This window comes from Tamandua tetradactyla, chromosome 4, assembly GCF_023851605.1.
Source record: "Tamandua tetradactyla isolate mTamTet1 chromosome 4, mTamTet1.pri, whole genome shotgun sequence".
NCBI classification, from domain to species: Eukaryota; Metazoa; Chordata; class Mammalia; order Pilosa; family Myrmecophagidae; genus Tamandua; species Tamandua tetradactyla.
Genome location: NC_135330.1, coordinates 53,198,002 through 53,217,758, shown reverse-complemented (window position 1 = coordinate 53,217,758; position 19,757 = coordinate 53,198,002). Strand labels below are relative to the sequence as shown.

The 19,757-nt window shown below is 39.4% G+C and overlaps 2 long non-coding RNA genes across 2 annotated transcripts in view; both read left to right on the top strand.

Moving 5' to 3' along the window:
- Positions 1–19,757, top strand: part of LOC143680798 (uncharacterized) — a 149,809-nt gene that overhangs the window by 8,307 nt on the left and 121,745 nt on the right. The gene's annotated exons all lie outside the window — the stretch shown is intronic.
- LOC143680792 (uncharacterized) lies at positions 12,282–16,891 on the top strand. Its single transcript, XR_013174178.1, has 3 exons — positions 12,282–13,078; positions 14,653–14,737; positions 16,028–16,891. It is a non-coding gene; the product is annotated as an uncharacterized LOC143680792 (long non-coding RNA).

Below are 19,757 nucleotides of genomic sequence, written 5' to 3'. Positions count from 1 at the left end.
ACTGTATCTGAGGGATTAGTGATATTAAGCCATATTTTAGCACAAGGTTTTGTGAGTATTTCGATGTAGCCTACCGTCAGTCGTGAGTCCTCCATAGATGTTCCCAAGCCCATCAGACCCACAGGTTTCAGGATTATTAGAACAGTTTTTCTGGTATCCTACTTTAAGGAAGGGGTCGCCTGAGGTTGCCCATTTTGTAGCTAAAGTCTCACAGCCCCAGTAGGCACAATAATAATGCCCTGGGCTATTAATAACTTTTTACCTGTTGGATGCGGGACATAGGTAATGGGGGTTAGGTCGCAACAGGGCACGGGGTCGTCCCTCAGAATAGTAAGATTACAAGGGGTCACTAGAAAAGAAGTTTCCCCTGCTCCTTCCCAAGTTTTTATAGTCTTCCCATTTTCCCATCTGGATATTGTCCATTTCCAAGGCTTATGCGGGTTGGAATTGGGGTCCCCTGGGGGAAGGAGGAGAAGGAGTAGTAACCCTACGAACCCGCAGCTTGAGAGGATTGTCAGTCCTTTCCAGTTTCCATTGGGACTCAGAGGGCGAAGGCGCAGGTTTGAGGTGAGATGCATGGATCCAGGATGCGATGCCATCGACCTTGACTGCGGTGGGGGTGGTCAAGAGTACCTGATACGGTCCTTTCCAGCGAGGTTCAAGAGTCTGTACCTGGTGGCGGCGGATGTAGACGAAGTCTCCCACCTGATATTGATGCGGAGTTCTGTTGTCTCCTGGCTGGTAGGAGGTGGAGAGCTGCCGCCACAGGAACCGCTGGGCTTTTTCCAAGACTCACAGCCTGTCAAGCAAGGGGGTATGAAGGGAACTATTAATCTCTAGAATGGAGGACATGTCTTTGACTGGAGGTGGCGCTCCATACAAGATTTCATAAGGGGTTAGATTACACATAAGAGCAGAGGGGGTATTCCGGGCCCTGAACAGGGCATAAGGCAGGAGCATGGTCCAATCCTTCAAGCCAGTCTCTATAGCTAATTTGGTTAGGGTCTCTTTAATTGTCCTGTTCATTTTTTCTACCTGTCCTGAGCTTTGGGGTCTGTATGCGCAATGCAATTTCCAATCAATCCCCAATATCCTGGCCACACCCTGACTTAACTGGGCTACAAATGCGGGTCCGTTATCTGACCCTATTACCTTTGGTAGACTGAACCGGGGAAAAATTTCTTCCATAATCTTCTTGATTACGACCTGGGCTGTTTCTTTCTTAGTTGGGTAGGCTTCAACCCATCCTGAAAAGGTGTCTATAAAAACTAGTAAGTATTTAAGTCCATATTTTGCAGGTTTAATTTCAGTAAAGTCGACTTCCCAGAACTGCCCAGGTCGAGTTCCCCTTAGTCTTTTTCCGTTAGGAGCTTTGGTGGGGTAGGCGTTCACAATTTGACACGCCTGACATTCTCTAGCTACGCGATCTGCCAGTTCTCTTCTTTTTGAGGCTGCCAGAGGGTACGATTCCCTCTGGTCTTGCAGGAGCTGCTGTAGTTTCCCTGTCCCCAGGTGAGTGAGCTGGTGGACCTGCTGTATGTAAGCTAGGGCTTCCAATTCTCCTTGGGGTGTAACTTCAGATAGTGTTTCAGGGGGTTGCTGGTTTTCTTTGGTTATTAGGACCAAGTTTACAGAGTCCCTTAATGCTGCCACTTTTGCTTCTTCATCTGCTCGCGTATTACCCATGGTTATTGGGTCCAAGCCTCTTTGGTGGCTAGCATAGTGGACAATGGCTAGTCTTTGGGAAGCATGACTGCTGCCAGGAGTTTAAGAATTTCCTCTTTGTGTTTGATTTCTTTACCAGCTGAGGTTAATAGCCCTCTTTGTTGGTAAATTGCCCCATGTACATGGGCAGTAGCAAAGGCATAACGGCTATCTGTATAGATAGTCACTTGCTTTTCTTTTGCTAGTTCTAGAGCTTTTGTGAAGGCAATTAGTTCAGCCTTTTGGGCAGATGTTCCCTCCGGGAGGCTAGAAGACCAAATAACTTTTGTCCCACTGACTACCGCCGCTCCCGCTCGCCTCTTACCATGTTGGAGAAAGCTGCTTCTGTCCGAAAACCAGGTTACCTCTGAGTTAGGTAATGGTTGTCTTTTAAGTCTCTGCGGATTCGGTTCTTCAGCTAATATTCTTGGCAAGTGTGCAGCACAGGTCCGCGGTCTCATCCGGGAGCAGGGTAGCCGGGTTTAAAGCTGACGGGGCCCCGAAAGTACCCTGTCTTTGTCTAGGAGGATGCTTTGATAGTGGGTAATTCTGGCATTTGACATCCATCTATCTGGAGGCTGGCGGATTATGCTCTCCAGGGCGTAAGGGGCTATTATGGTCAGCTTCTGTCCTAGAGTGAGTTTGTCTGCGTCTTTTGCCAGGAGGGCAGCTGCCGTGATGGCCTTGAGACAGCGTGGCCATCCGCTGGCAACTGAATCTCATCACTTGGACAGATAGGCCACCGGTCTCCTCCAGGGGCCTAAAGCCTGTGTTAGGACCCCTCTAGCCACGCCTCTCCTTTCTTCTATGTAAAGCGTGAAAGGTTTATTCACGTCTGGGAGGGTTAAAGCTGGAGCTGACAGGACGCTTTTTAATGCTGTCGAAGGCTTCCTGCTGTTTTATTCCCCACTGGAAATCAGTGCTCCCTTTGAGCAAGGGATATAATGGGGCAGCAAGGGCTGCAAACCATGGGATCCACAACCAGCAGAATCCCGCTGTCCCTAAGAACTCTCGTAGCTGCTTTCGGGTCATGGGCGGGGGTATCTGTGTTACAGTTTTCTTTCTAGCCTTGGTGAGCCATCGCTTTCCATTCTTAAGAGTATATCCCAGAAAGATTACTTCCATTTTACAGATTTGGGCCTTTTTGGCCGAGGCTCGGTACCCCAGTGCGGCTAGCTCATTTAACATTTTCGGGTTCCATACTCACAGTCCTCTTAGTGTCTGCTGCAACAGTAAGTCGTCCACATATTGTAGCAAGGTGATTCTGGGATGCTGAATTCTGAAGGAGCTTAAGTCTTTATGAAGAGCTTCGTCAAAAATGGTGGGGGAGTTTTTGAACCCCTGGGGCAAGCGTGTCCAAGTCAGTTGGTTCGAGGATCCCGTCTCTGGATCGATCCACTCGAAAGCAAACAAGGGTTGACTGTCCTTATGCAAGGGCAGACAGAAGAAAGCATCTTTTAGATCAAGCACAGTATACCAAGTCTTTTCAGGATGGAGAGTGCTGAGCAGGTTATAGGGATTTGACACCGTAGGATGTATATCCTGCACTCTGCTATTTACTTCCCGTAAGTCTTGCACCGGTCTATAGTCTCTAGTCCCTGGCTTTTTGACTGGCAATAAGGGAGTGTTCCAGGCTGATTGACAGGGCTTAAGTTCTCCCAAGCCAAGGAATTTCTCTATATGGGGCTTGATTCCTTCCCAGGCTTCCTTGCTTAAGTAGTATTGTTTTACCCGAATTGGAGAGGCGGTGGGCTTTAGGGTCACTACTACTGGGGGCTGATTGACTGCCAACCCTAACCTGGCAACTTCTGCCCAGGAATTAGGGAATTCTTCAAGCCAGGCCTGAGGAATAGAACTGTGGAGCTGTTCTGGTTTTACATACAGCTGATATTCTTCTTCGACTGGCAAGGTGAGGGCAGTTATTACAGGTTGGCTTACTAGTGGGTTTAAAAATTCCACCTTTGGCCCCTTAGGATTGAAGGTGATTCTCGCCCTTAGTTTAGTTAACAAGTCTCTTCCCATAAGTGGGGCAGGGCACTCAGGGATGACTAGGAAGGAGTGTTGAACCTTCCCCTTCCCCAGGTCCATGGTTCTTTTGGTAGTACAGGTGCGGTAGCGACTGCCATTTGCTCCCTGCACTAAGGACCTTTTTGTAGAGAGCGGGCCTATAGGTTCTTGGAGGGCCGACACTACTCTTCCTGTGTCGACTTCAAAATTAATTGGTGTCCCCTCCACATTAAATTTTACCCTGAGCTCGGGGAGGGGTGCCGAGCCCTGACTCCCCTAGTCTTCACTTTCTAGAGCCAACGTGGCCGATTGTTGCCAATTTGGGGGCCTAGTACCCCTCCGTATTTTCGGACAGTTTTTGGCCCAGTGCCCAGTTTCTTTGTAGTAGGCACACTGGTCTGGACTAAGGGGGGGTACGATAATGCCGACCCGAGGGATTTTCTCTAGCTCGTCCTCTACTTCAGTGTTTCTTTCAACTACTGTGGCCAGGATCTTTGTTAATTCTTTCGTTCTCCTTTTCTTTCTTACCATCTCTTTTTCCTCTCCCTCTCTCTCTCCTTTGTTCTTTTCCTCCTCTGTTTCTCTTTTATAAAACACTTTTTCAGCTTCTTTGACTAAATCTCGCAAGGCTAGGTCCTGCAACCCGTCTAAGCGCTGCAGCTTGCGTCTAATGTCTGGAGCTGATTGGCCGATAAAGGCCATGGCCACTGAGGCTCTTTGATCCTCTGATTGAGGGTCAAAGTGAGTATACCTATGGTATGCTTCCATTTGTTTTTCTAAAAAGACTGAGGGCGATTCGTCCGCTCCCTGAATAACCTCTCTTACCTTGGCCAAATTGGTGGTCCGGCGTGCGGCTGCTTGGAGACCCGCTACTAGAGTTTGGTGATAGATGGACAGATGCTCCCTACCTTCAGAGGTGTTCGGGTTCCAATTAGGGTGGCGCAGCGGGAACCAATCATCGATGACATGCTGGAGTTGGGTGGGTCTCCCGTCTTGTCCAGGAACTTGCTTCCTGGCTTCTAGTAGGATCCGATCTCGCTCCTCCGTGGTGAAGAGAGTCCCCAGGAGTTGTTGACAATCATCCCAAGTGGGCTGGTGAGAGAACATAAGGGACTCCACCAATCCAGTCAGCCTAGTAGGAGACTCGGAAAAAGGAGGGTTATTATTTTTCCAGTTATATAAGTCAGAGGAGGAAAAGGGCCAGTATTGTAGAGCGGGCATTTCTCCCCCGTGTCCATCATCCACTGGAGGCCCGTATGGTCTGAGGGGGAGAGTGACCGCCACATCAGATGGGCTTAGTGCTCGTCTGCTTCGTGTACTATGTGCCGGTCCTGGTTCATCTGGGATCATCTGTTGGTGAACCTGCGGAGAGGAAATGGAAGAGGGCGGGGAGAGAGAACTAGAGGAGGGAGAAGGTGAGCTAAGAGAAGGGGGGTCCTGTACCGGAGCTGAAGGGTAGGGAGGAGGGGAAGAAGGACCTGCGTCAAAGAGGAGTAGATCGATTGGGATTGGTAGGACTGCAGGAGGTAGGAAGGATAGAGTCTGAGAGCTTGAGAAGGCCCCGGCACCTTGATTGGGAGTACAGAGGGAGAGTCATGTTGACCAAGAGGAGTGAGAAACGGCTTTACCCATGGAGGTGGGTTTTCACACAGGTCCTGCCAAACCATGATGTAGGGCTGCTGGTCCGGGTGGCCATACGGGTCAGGGCGGAAGATGACTGACTTGACGGCCCGAATCAAGGGTAGATGAAAAGCTCCTTCACGAGGCCATTCCACGTTAAAGGAGGGCCACTCGGCTGAGCAGAAGGTCTGCCATTTGCCTTTCTTTACTATAAGAGATAGATTCTGACCTCTTTCCCTGACCTCAGACCACTGTCTTAAGGTCAGAGAAAGTGGAGTCGACATTCCCTGACCCATCTTTGGTAAAACAAAAACAATTCCCAACACACAAATACAGACAGACACACACAGAGCCGGCACACCACGTTTACACAGTTTCAGAGACACAGCTCAGACTGGCCTGATGACTGTGATCGAGTCTACCCCCGTCAGAAGGGAAACGGAATCAGAGTCGGCCCTGTAGGAAGCCTCCAGGCGTCCCTGGAGGTCCCCCAATCCTGAGGCGTCCCTCGGGAGAGTGACCTGCAACCCCTGGATATGTCTGTCGGTTGCGGTCGGGGAGTGCTCACACGACTCTCCGACAGTCACTGCCAGTCTGACAGACTAAGCGATCACACCTCAGACAAAAAGGCCTCACTTACCCTGAGAGAGAGGGCTGTTGGAGCCTCCCCTATGAAGAGCCAATCTCAGTGGGAGGCAAATGTAAGAATTTGACATGTCACATGGAGGAGTATCCTTGTCTCTCCCACCTCTCCCAAGACTCATTAATGTTCAATTTCCTGCTGTTCCCTCTGTGGCTTCCACTCTCTCTGTCTGAAGTTTGTTCTCTTATAACAGACTCCAGAAATAAGATTAGGACCTGTCTGATTAGTCTGATCACACCTTAACTGAAGTACCTGCAGCAAAAGGTGCTATTTACAAAGGACTGCACCCACCCAAATACATTATGTTTAAGAACTTGCTTTTCTTGTGCATTAAATCCAAATCACCACAAAGAGTAAAATGCTATCCCATTTGGAATATGTCAGTAATTAACAGTAAAGTAAAATTTATGCCTTTCTTATCAGTTAAACGTTGTAATTTGAACATTCTTAAGAATTCAGAGTGTGTGCCCACAAAAAGATACATGCGAAGTGGTTCATTTTATTTTATATAAAACATCAACAACAAAAAGAACTAGTCCAAATGAACTGTTGCAAGAGAATTGATAAAAACTTGTAACATTTTCATACATTGCAATATTGACCAGCAATTAAAAAAAAAGAAATACTGCTATAGCCAACAACTTGGATGAAAATTACAACTATTCTTTCAAGAGAAAAGTCAAACATAGATACATGCAAATTGTATTTGATATAATTCCATTCAAATGAAGTTCAGGATCTGGCAAATCTAATCATAACTGTGGTTACTTTTAGATATTTGTTGTCCTACAGACTGGAAATATACCTGAGAACACTTTATGTAGTGGTAGAAATTTTCTCTACTTCAATTTTCATGGGGTCTATGAGGACATAAAGGCATAAAATCATTAAGCTAGATTCTTAAGATTAGTTTCAACAATCATAGAGAGATGATTGGTGTCAGTAAAAACAAACAAGCATACAAGAACAATGAACATATTCAGGGGGACAATTCAAATTAATTTTACAATATTATCACCAATATAAAATAAAAATAAGCTAACTACACAAATGAAAAGGAAGACATTGTGAAATTGAATACAAATTTTAAATTCAATGAAATTTGCTTTAAAAGGGACTATTTAAACATATAAATACAGTTAAACTGAAAGCAAAAACAATTTTCTCTTTACTAAATTTATTTTAACATTTGCTCCCACTATTATTTCTTTATTTTTAATCCATATGTTTTATGCATCTGTCAATAAGGTGGATAAAAGAAGCATCAGACACAAGGTTTTCACAATCGTACAGTCACATTGTGAAAGTTATATCATTATACAATCATCTTAAAAAACATTGCTACTGGAACACAGCTCTACATTTTCAGGCAGTTCCCTCTAGCCATTCATTACACCTTAACTAAAAAGGTGATAGCTATATTATGCATAAGAATAACCTCCAGGATAACCTCTTGACTCTGTTTGCAATCTCTCAGCCATTGACACTCAATTTTGTCTTATTTCTCTCTTCCCCCTATTGGTCGAGAAGGTTTTTCAATCCCTTAATGTTGAGACCCAGCTCATTCTCAGATTTCTGTCTCACATTGCCAGGAAGGTCCACACCCCTGAGGGTCATGTCCCACGTAGAGAGGGGTGGGCAGTGAGTTTGCTTGTGTTGGCTAAGAGAGAGAGGCCACATCTGAGAAAAACTTTTAGAAATGTTTATCATGTGAGAAATTAAGTGCATGACAATTGGAGTGGTTACATTAATAACAGATAAAATAAAATTAAGAACAAAGAGAATTACCAGAGAATAATAAAGAGTAGTTCTTAGTAAATAGGTTCCTACAAATTCATTAAATCAAGAAGAAAAAATAAAAGAAACAACAGTGGTAAAATAGTAAAACAAAACTGTGTAATTAAAATCTTATGGACATCGCAAAAATTATTTAGGAAAACAACCTTAGAACAAGTATAGAAAAAGAGATTTTTCTCCTGCAACACAGAATTGTAAAATGAAATTTAATAAGAGAATTATCCTTTATGAAGACCAAAAAACATAAAATATAAACAATTCAACAAAATATTAGTAAATCTCTATAGTGAAAATTGCAAAATGTTGCTAAGGACATACAAAAAGGCTAAAAAGAGAAGCACATGTTATTCACAGGCTGGAAGTCCATGGTTAAGATATCAGTACTCTCCAAATAACTTATGCTCTGACTATGACTCATGTATATATTTTTAATTTTTTAAGTTTTTTATTGTATAATATAGCATATATACAAAGGAAAGAAATAAAAAAGCAATAGTTTTCAAAGCACTCTTCAACAAGTAGTTACAGGACAGATTCCAAAGTTTGTCATGGGCTACTATATGATCCTCTTGTAATTTTCCTTCTAGCTGCTCCAGAATATAGGAAGCTAGAGGGCTTAAATATATTTTTATCATCACAATTGACTTTTTTCCTTCTTTTTATGTGAAAAATACCATATATACAAAAAAGCTATAAATTTCAAAGCACAGCACCACAATTTGTTGTAGAACACATTTCAGAGTTTGACACATTACAATCTCACAATTTTAGGTTTTTACTTCTAGCTGCTCTAAAATATTGGACACTAAAAGAGATATAAATTTAATGATTCAGCATTTCATATTCATTTGTTAAATCCTATCTTCTCTGTATAACACCACCACTACCTTTGATCATTCCATTCCTCTCTTTAAGGGTGTTTGGGCTATGGCAATTCTAAACTTTTGATATTGGAAGGGCCTGTCACTGATATGGGGTAGGGATATGGAACTATCTGATGTTCTGGAGAGGCTGGCCCTTCTAGGTTTCAGGATTTATCTGGTCCAGGGACCCATATGAAAGTTGTAGGTTTCTGGAAAGTTACTCTAGTACGTGGAACACTTGTGGAATATTATACGTTGCCCTAAGTGTTCTTTGGGATTGGCTGGAATGGTTCTCGTTGGGGGTTGGCAGGTTATGGTAGGTAGCAAAGTCTACCTGAAGCTTGCATAAGAGCAACCTCCAGAGTAGCCCCTCAACTCTATTTGAACTCTATCTGCCAATGATACTTTATTAATCACACTTCTTTTCCCCCTTTTGATCAGGATGGAATTGTTGATCCCAAGCTGCCAGGTCTGGATTCATCTCCCACGTCACCAGGGAGACTTTCACCCCTGGATGCCATGTCCCCTGTAGGGGTGAATATGACTCATATATATATATATTTTTTTTTTTCATAGATAGGCAATGGGAAGTGAATGCCGGTCTCTGGCATGGCAGGCAAGAACTCTGCCTGCTGAGCCACTGTAGTCTGCCCCATATATATATATGTATGGATGGATAATTGACATGACAACAAAAAAACACATGTGTGTAAGGCCAAGGTAAACTTGATAGGAACTATTTTGGAAGATTTTCAGCAGAAGGTATAAAGATATATAAAAACACATACTGTTAAAAAAATGTATTAGTGGCATAATGTAAGAAAAGCTGATCAATGCAACTGAAGTGAGTCCAAAGCATTTGCACACACACAGATCACTTGTCTATGCACCAACACCATCAATGATGAAATGAAGTTTTCCCAGAAGTGTGGAGCAACTACTGGGTAAACAAAACTGATCTTTGGTCTCTTTATCACACCAATGAAGCAATGACTGTAAGCATAAATGGGAAGCTCAAAGGATAAACTTTGTAAAAAAAAAAGCATACTGAAATATTAATTTAAAAGAATTTAAGGATCAATAATCATTAAAGAAAAAAATGATAAATTCTTGAGTCAAAAAGAAATCTAAGAGAGAAAACTGTATATTGATTACAATTCCAATAGCATGAAGTTCAAAACAGACAAGATTGCACAAAATTTGCAAGTCCAGAAATCTATTTATTTCTGGAGATGGGCAGGATATAAGTGGGAGGTGGCATAAGAAGGGCTGTACTGAAAAGCAAAAGAAGAGAAAAGCAGTACTGAATCGTGTGACCATTATATATCTTGATCAAGGTTATGGTGAAGTGGGTGTATAAAATGTAAAATATTCATGAAGCAGCACACATAAATAATGTATCTTTAACAGTTTATTATATGAATGTTAAGCCTCAGAAGAAAAATTCCACTGTAATGATTGTGTGAAAAGAAATAAAATAAAATGAGTTACTATGGCTAAGAGATGTTCTGTACAGTCATGAAGCCATTCTAAAGTTTCTCTTATGCACATCTGAGCCATGCACATATACCAAAGTATGCACATTCATAAGCAAACATGTTTCTCAGAAATCTGAGGACATCTAGACACCATGAACCAACCCCAAGATAAAGAAATCGGTAAAATGCCTAACTGGAAGGACATATGGAGCAAATATCCAATAATAATAATTCTTTAAAAGCAATTTATGTAACTTTCTTTTTCTTTAAAAACCCAGTTATGTAAACCACAAAACGAGAAAAAATCGGGGTTGCTATCTAAATCTGTGCTCCCAGCAATGTAGTTCTAAGAGTTCAAATAAATGCTTTTATTGCCTTGAAACTCAGTTTACTATTTCTCAGGCAATAATGCTAAATTGTGAAGTTGTATTTTATTGTTGGGTTCATTGATTAGTTTTTTAAAATATGTGATGACAAATAAAAGAAACATGTGCAAGGTTCAGTCCTTCACATGAATGTAAGATGGCTCATCATTCAAATAATTTGATATTAAATACATTTTTTTATCAGGTAAAAGCACAAATTTCAATCTCAGAAGTGAAAGATGTCACAATTTATGTTTTCATTTAAAGTCATTTTAGAATGATTCTTTTCCTGAAGCGTTGCCAAATTCATTTAGATGAAGTCTTTCTAAGTAAATGAGAGCAATCTGCCAGCAAATGAAGGTTTGATAAGATTTATCAAATAAACTTACAGTTAAAAAAAGAAAAAGCAAGCACAGAACAAATTTTTAGTTCTCCCTCTATTGTAGTCAGAAGAAGCTATATATATTGACTAGGAAACATGACTGTAATGTACATAAATTATTTATATATATTATATTTAGCCTTATGGGGGTGGCCACTGAGGGAAATAACCATAGGTTCTAAGAGGCAGAGACATGACGATGCACAACTCCTTATGTTGTTGTTGACTTTAGAGATGCTGAGGCTTCATGGTGGTCTGAAAAAGCCCCATTATTTTAATTTACTACAGGGAGTAAAGTAATTTCTTGAATTCTCTATCTCATCCCTAGGGGTTATAGGTGCCCCTATATCAGCTTGTACTCCATTCTTTAGAGTTCACTTTAATTCCTATTAGTTAAAATTTGCAACTCTAATCCCCTGTTCATAATAAATTTTAAGTTTCCCTGTTCAAATTACTGTGTGATTTTAGTCTCCTCACTGCACCCTAACTGATACCAAAGGACTTGGTGATCAAGATGAAATGAGAGTGTGAAGAAGAAATTAGTTATCTATAGAAATAAAAAATAGAAGACTTAACAACCACTCCCCCAATACCAAAAAAAATGAAAGCCATTTATTAAGGGAGAGCACTTCTCTGTACTGATGGAAGAAGGCACTGATGAGCTAGGCACATTTTTTTTCTTCAGATACATATTTTCTTTTGTTAATTAAAATTTTATTTTATTTATTGCATAATACAAAAGTATTTCAACTTAAAAGATATGATAATGTAAAACTTCTTATGTTCTTACTGACTTTAGAGAAGTTGAGGCTTCATGAGAATGTGTAAAAGCCCTTTGTTTATTTAACTTACTACTAGGACGCTCTTCTTTGAATTCTCTATCTCAGCCTTAGAGGTGATGAGTGCTTGCTATATTGGTTTGTACTATACTCTTTAGAGTTCACTTTAATTCTTTTATCTAAAGCTTATAACTGTAATCGCCTTCTCATAAAACTTTTATTAAAATATCTGTGTTCAAATTACTGGGTGGTTTTAGTCTCCTATTTGTACGTTTCCTGATATGGAGTGACTGTAATGAGATGGCACAGTTTGAGACTTTCGTATTCTTTAAAGAAGACAAAAAAGGGAGTAATTAGAAGATATATGTTATCTGTGAAAATAAAAAATAGAACACTTGCTAACCACTCCTACTACTACCATAAATTGTATGCCACTTATTAAAGGAGCCCCTCCTCTCTATACTGACATAAGAGAGTGTAAATTAAGATACATCTTTTTTTTTTCAGATTTGTATTTCCTTTTGTTAGTTGAGAATTTTCTTTAATTTACTGCATAATGTTAAACTATTCCAACTTACATATACAACAGAGATCATTGCATTCTTTCTGTTGTGTTTGGTATGTATTTATTATTTCCAGTTTTTTGTGGGTAAAGTAAGCATTTTCTGCTGACAAATTCATGGTGTTCACTATAACGGCAGTTATGTGTGTATTCATCTTTGCCCAGATCTGTAATCATTTCCATGGTTTACGTTTTTTCTTTCATTGCTTTGGATGAATTTTTACACTCAAATTTTCTTATATCCTCCAACTTATTTTCAATTTACATTTCTTCTTGCTGAAAAACATTCATTATTAGCTCTGTCCTGAAACATCTGAGTCAGGAAGCCTCTCTTTCCTTATCCCAAAATATTATTTCATCCTTAGTGTTGAGTGATGGAATTCACCAGCAAAGAGCTGACAGTTGTTTTCGCTCAAAACTTTGAAGACTTTCTGACTTTGTCTACTGGCATCTTACTTTGTTGATGAAAGGTCCACTGACCATTGTTCCAAAGGCCTTTTCCTCTGGGGTATCATTTTACATTTTCCTAGTTACCCATTAATTCTGCAGTTTCATTGAGTGGTCTCTCTGTTTGGAATTTTTTTTTAATATCTTGCTCCACACTTTATGTTATCACATTTTGAGGACTCCTGTCTGCCTTCAACTTTCAAAAATCTTCAGCCATTTGCTTCTCACATTGCTTATGCAACATCTACTCTATTCTCTTTATTCGGAATTGCTACAAGATGTACATTGCAGACTCTCCTGTGGTCACCAGGCCTGTTACTTCTCATTCTCCAGACACCACCTAAAGCAGATGTGTGGGAGTGCTAGGAATGGAAAAATATGGTGAAGTGTGGTTTAGAATTCTTTTTTACTGGGGCTAGAGACTAGAAATGGTAAGCATAAAAATGCTATAGAATAGGATATGTTTACTAATATTATTTTTTCCAATGATAGCTTTGCAATTACAACTGTAGTAATCATATTATTATTAAAATAAAAATAACTTTGGGATAGGAGTAACTGAATAAAATCTAATTATCAAATTTCAGTAAGATCTTGGAAAGATATGTTAAATTTTCCTGGGTTTAGGTTTGGGACAAATTAAATAATTGTAGTGTATTTTCCAGAACTTGATAGTCAATGTACTTTTAAAATTGTTTGTATTGTAAGACATTATGAAAACAAACAGGTTTTTTCAGCCTCTGGTAAAAGGAATTTTATGATAAATTTTGAACTGAACAAACTGCTTGAGTGTGTTCTTCCCAAATCTATATAAACTTACTGATAAAATGAGTTAATATTATAAATATATTATTGAAATTCCTCTTAAAATAACCTAACTGGATAGATTACATGAACTGAGCAATGTGCCTGGTAATAAACTTATACAGAGTATAATTTAAAATATACTAATGCTTCAAACATACTGTTTAAGAAATCAGTTAAGTTTAGTAAGAAATATAAATGGATTTATTTACAATCTTGTTTACCTAGATTTCAAATAAACTGACCTTTAGTTACTTGGCTATTTATTACCTCCATATGTGGGAGAATTTGAATTTGTAGTGACATTTTTAACATTAGTCAAATATTGTTGTTATTAAATGCTGTCATGAATAGAAAAGATGTAAGTCTTAGCTTCAAAGAGTTTATATTCTAGTTAGAATATACTTGTACCAGGGCATAGTATAAAGCAGTCATAATGCAGGAATTAAAATACTGGAGGAATTTTAAAAGCAGACAGATAAAGCATAACCTAAGAAGACCTCATAGAAGAGATGATACTTCTAAGACCTAAATATGAGAGTGCATTTAAATAAATAAAACTCTGAACTAGATTTTAGAAACCATAAGTTAATTTTGTAAATTAACTTTCCTACTATTATATAAACAACTGTCTAACATTGGTTTTTTTTTTTTTTTTTTTGGAAATCAGCTTCATTTAAAAACGCTTATAAAATTAAAGCTCAGATTGCAAGTGTTAACTGTTATCTTTAAATTCTGAAATGCTTTGCTCTTTATATAACCTAGTAATTCTTTGAAACTTTAAGTATCTATATGACACCTGTGCTGGTTTGAAAGGATGTATGTCCCCTAGAAAAGCCATAATTTAATCTAAATCCCATTTCATAAAGGCAGAATAATCCCTATTCAATACTGCATGTAATTAGATCATATGAAGATGCAACACAATCAAGAGTTGTTATTAAACCGGGTTAAGGGAGATGTGTCTCCACCAATTTGGGTAGGTCTTGACTGGTCTTCTGAAGTCCTATAAAAGGGGAAACATTTTGGGGAATGAGAGATTCAGAGAGAGCAGAGAATGCTGTAACACCACAAAGCAGAGCCCACCAGCCAGCGACCTTTGGAGATAAAGAAGGAAAATGCTTCCCAGGGAGCTTCATGAAACATGAAGCCAGGAGAAGAAGCTAGCAGATGACACCGTGTTTGCCATGTGCCCTTCCAGGTAAGAGAGAAACCCTGACTGTGTTCAACATGTGCCTTCTCACTTGGAAAGAATCCCTGAACTTCATCAGCTTTCTTGAATCAAGGTATCTTTCCCTGGATGCCTGTGATTGGAAATTTCTATAGACTTGTTTAATTGGGGCATTTTCTCAGCCTTAGAACTGTACACTACCAGCTTGTTAAATTCCCCCTTTTAAAGGCCATTTGTTTCTGACATATTGCATTCTGGCAGTTAGCAAACTAGAACAACACCTGAGACTCAGGTTTAATTCATAAACTCTGAAATTCAACATAAGTCCATACTGTTAAAAAACAACTGAAAATAATCAGCTCCATTTAATGATGTGATGAAACTGATCTGGTTAAAACTAACATAAATCAATATGCAAGGTAAAGAATAATATATTCATATTTCAAAGCTTTAACTATTTTTGGGGGGGAGTGCATGGTTGGGGAATCAAAACTGGGTCCCCCACATGAAAGGGGAGCACTCTATCACTGAATGACCTGTGCACCCCTAAAAGCTTTAACTTTTGTGTGGGATAAAAAGGAAAATGTTTATTTTGTCCAAAATTTCCAGTATTTAATTTAATATTTCTAGTCAGTTAAACAAATTAATTCAGCTTTATTTGATATAGAACCTGGAATAAGAAGCAAAATCTTAATGTTCTGCACAAGTTAGTGTTATGCAGTAATGCATTTCAGAGTATTTGGGGCAGAAAATGAAAAATGTTTGTGAAGTCCCTTGAGGGACTGGAAAAAATAGAACTATGAAACCCCCCCACCTAGGGAATTCTTGACATTTTTGTAAGCTAGAGGGGCTCTAAATTTAATAAGCCAGGGGCACAATTTTGAAGCTTTCCCTTATGAAATTTATTTCTGTAATAGTAAACTGAACCTACTTAGGATTAGTGCCTAAGAGCCATCTGCAGAAAATCTCTGCTGCTGCTCAAATGTGGTCTCTCTCTAAGACAAACTCTGAGCTTCCTCCCAATGTGAGACATAATTTCCAGGGCTACAAGCCCAACACTGGCCCTGGCATCGTGGGACATAACTGGCCCTGGCATCGTGGGACAAAACTGGCCATGGCATCGTGGGACATAACTGGCCTTAGCCTTGTGAGACATAAGTTACAAGGATGACCCTAGCCCTAATACCATGGATGAACTGGCCAAAAGGGGTAAAGAAACAGAATTTCAATGTCTGAGAGATTTCAAATTGAGTCTAGAGGTTATTCTGGAGGTTACTGTCATGCAAGTTTCAGTCAGATGTTGCACACTGCCACAACATGGCAACCCCCAACAAACAGTGTTCCTGGAAACCCTGAAAGATGGGCTGTGCTCTGTAAAACTTTACTTATTACATTTGTTTTTCAGAAACTTAACATCTCCAGATTGTTCCAATGCCAAAGAAGATCTGAAACCCAGAAATACTGGACTCTCCTGCAATAATTGATTTCATTCTTTTATTCCTCTGCCCTTTAATGACAATATCCTTTTTCAGCTTTGAAGCAGTCAAAGAGTTATTGCCCAGATATCCCTCCAGGTTGAGAGATAATTGTCAAATGAGAGGGAGGAATTGTAAGTGAGAAATTAGTTTTTAAGGGATGATTTTGATTACAGAATCATATGCCTTTCTGTTTTCTGGGATATTGGAGTAGACTGGGGAGTAACCTGAAATCCCTAACGTATAACTCAGCTGCCTGATATCTAAAGTGAGTGTAAAAACCCTTATCTTGTGCCTTTGTGACTACAAGAGCTATCATGTCCTTTATTTGGTCATTTTCTTGTAGGGCAAAAGCCTTAATGCTAATGAAGTCAGCCATTACCTAGCCATAGCCCCGGACATTTGTAAATCATGTCAGCTAGATTCTGCTATTGAAAGATAATGTTTCCCATCCTTTTCACTTACACATTTAGTATTGAAGTGATAGCTCTGCCTCTCCTACTTTTAGCTTATTTTCTCCTATAGAAATGATAATGATAATGATAGTACCATTTACTTTTCTGCTTTGAACTTGTTATTTGAAATAACCTCATCACTCTTTGCTAAAATCCTTAAAAACTTTGATACCCCTAAACTTGGAGCAGCAGATTTTGGCCAGTAGGTCATCTGCTCTCCTACTATGTGCCTAGTAATAAACTCTTTCTCTCTTTGAAACCTCAGTGTCTTGGGAATTGGTTATTAAGCATGTCAAGCTGAAGAATCTATGATCTTTGTCTAGTAATAAGTATATCCTAATATCTTGTAGACCCTACTTGCCTTGTTGACCGTTCAGGGCTTTTATCTCATTTTTGAAAGCGGGGAAGGTGTTGATATTAATCCATATGGTTTCATCCTGCTCTGGATGTTATCTTACTCCTGTGAGCAGAGCTGAAAGGTCTCATAGATTAATGAGATGAATTAATCTAATAGATTAATTACTAGTTAGATTAAACTAGGAACAGAAAGTAAAGTGCTGAGATTAACACCTTTATCTTACAAATAAAAAATAAATAGAAAAACAACCCTATTAAAAATGGACAAAAGATAAGAATAGACATTCTTCAAAGAGGAAACACAAATGGCTAAAAAGCCCATGAATAGATGCTCAGTTTTGCTTGGTATTAGGAACCTGCATATCAAAAACCACAGTGAGAGAGAGATGGGCAAGATGGTGGCATAGTGAGGTGTGCAATTTCTTTCATCCTCCAGAGCAGCTAGTAAATAACCAGGAACTGTACAGAATAACTGCTCAGGGAACATCAGTGACTGGACACACAGCATACACTAGTCTGGCATTTGTGGAACAGCTGAGATCCAACACAGAACTCTAAGTCTCCCAAGCAGCAGAGGTCAGTGCCCTTCCCCATGGGCATGGCAGGTTTGTTCCCTGAGGGAAAAGGAAACAGACTTTACTAGTAGCAAAAGCTTAGTTCAATCATATTCTCAGAATGGAATAAATTAACAAATTCTGACTGCAAAAATGGGCCCCAAGCACAGATAAACCTGGAATAAGCACTAACGGAACCAGGAGTTTCCACCCCAGCAGAGAGGGAGTAGGACTGTTGAGGAAAATTTAAAAAATAATAAAAAACAGAGTTTTTTTTAAGTAGACCACACAAAATAAGGGTAGATGCCTGGGCCCCCAAAAGGAGAGGACATATCAAGTCTGTGAGTACATAGAGCCATGTACCAGCTCAAGCTCTTGATTGGTAAACCTGGGGAATGGAGGTCCAGCTTAGAAAAGGCTTTTTACTTGTATTTTATGTCTTAACAGATCACTAGATAGAACTGCAAGCAGTCTCAGTCTCCAACACTGCCCCAGGAAAGGGCACAACTAAGGCATGTCTGAGAGACAAAGTAAATAGGCAAGTGAAAGGGATTAATTCCTAAAGAGAATAGCTCCCAAGAAAAGGGAGCAAACTCCAGCTCAAGTGAAGACCCTTTTTCAGGATATTCAGGCCCCAGGTCTGGAAAACAGAAGCAACCAGATCCTGCCTAGTAAGTCTCTGTCTCAACCACACCACTTGCAGGGAGAGTCTGCTGAATTAAAGACACCACATCACTTTTTTTTGGTGTGAAGCCACAGGTAGTCAAACACCACATGCAGAGCAGGATAGGAATATTGTTTGATCTAGAGGCTTCATAGGAAAGTCTGACAGCATGCTGGGTCTCACCCTCAGAGAAAACATATGCTGGCTACTCTCTCCTCCTAAGACATGGGCCTGTCTGGTCTGAGAAAATCTGATTTTAGTCAATAATATCTGAGGCGACCCTCATGAAAAAAAAAAGGCCCGCATAGGCAGGCATGAAACAGAAAAACAAAACTGAAAAATACTGGTCAAATAGAATCTATGCTAAATGTCATGAAAAAGTTGAAATGAATATTTACAGCTAAGCTATGAGACCTAATAAATAAGTGCAACAAAGTGGCAGGATACAAGATCAATACCCCCAAATCATCTGTGTTTCTATATACTAGTGATGAGCAATCTGAGAAGGAAATCAAGAAAAGCATTCCATTCATAAAAGCAACCAAAAGGATCAAATACTACAAATAAATTAAACTGAGGAAACAAAAGACCTATACAAAGAAGATTACAAGAAATAGCTTTAAAAAAATGTATGGAAGACCTAAAGAAATGGAAGGGCATATTGTGCTCATCAACTGGAAGACTAAACACAGCTAAGAATAAAATTCTATCCAAATTGATTTATGCATTCAATGCAATACCAATTGAAATCCCAGCAACTTACTTTACAGAAATAAGAAAAACCAATAACCACATTTATTTGGAAGGGTAGCATGTCCCAAAGAGCTAAAATATTTTGGAAAGAAAAATGAAGTGGAAGGTCTCACACTACTGGATCCTAAAGCATATTACAAAGGTATAGTGGACAAAACAGCATGGTACTGGCATAAAGATAGATATACCAAACAATGAAATTGAATTCAGTGTTCAAAAACACACATCGTCATCTATGGACAATTAATCGTTCATAAGGCAAGTGAACTCACTATGGACAGAGCAGCCTCTTCAATAAATAGTATTTGGAGAACTGGATATCCATATGCAAAAGAGTGAAAGAGGATCCAGATCTCACACCCATTACACAGATAAACTAAAATGAATCAAAAACCTAAACATTAGAGTTAAGATTATAAAACTTTCAGGAGAAAATGTAAGGAAAAATCTTTAACTCTTGTAATAGGAGGTGGTTTCCTACACTTTATATTCAAAGCATGAGCATTTTAAAAGAAACAGATAAATAAGAACTCCTAAAAATTAAACAAATTTTTGCATCAAAGAATCGTGTCAGGAAAGTAAAAAGGCAGCCTACACCCTGGGAGACAGTATTTGGAAATCACATATCAGAAAAGAGTTTATTACCTAGAATATATCAAGTGATTCTTCAACTCAACAACAAAAAGACAAACAACCCAATTTAAAAATAGACAAGAGACATGAATAGACACGTCTCAGAAGAGGAAATACAAATGGCTAAAAGATGATCAACTTCAAGGGCTATTAGGGAAATGCAAATCAAAACTATAATAAGATATTTTACACTCATTAGAATGGCCATTATCAAAAATAAAATCAGAAAATGACAAATGCCAAA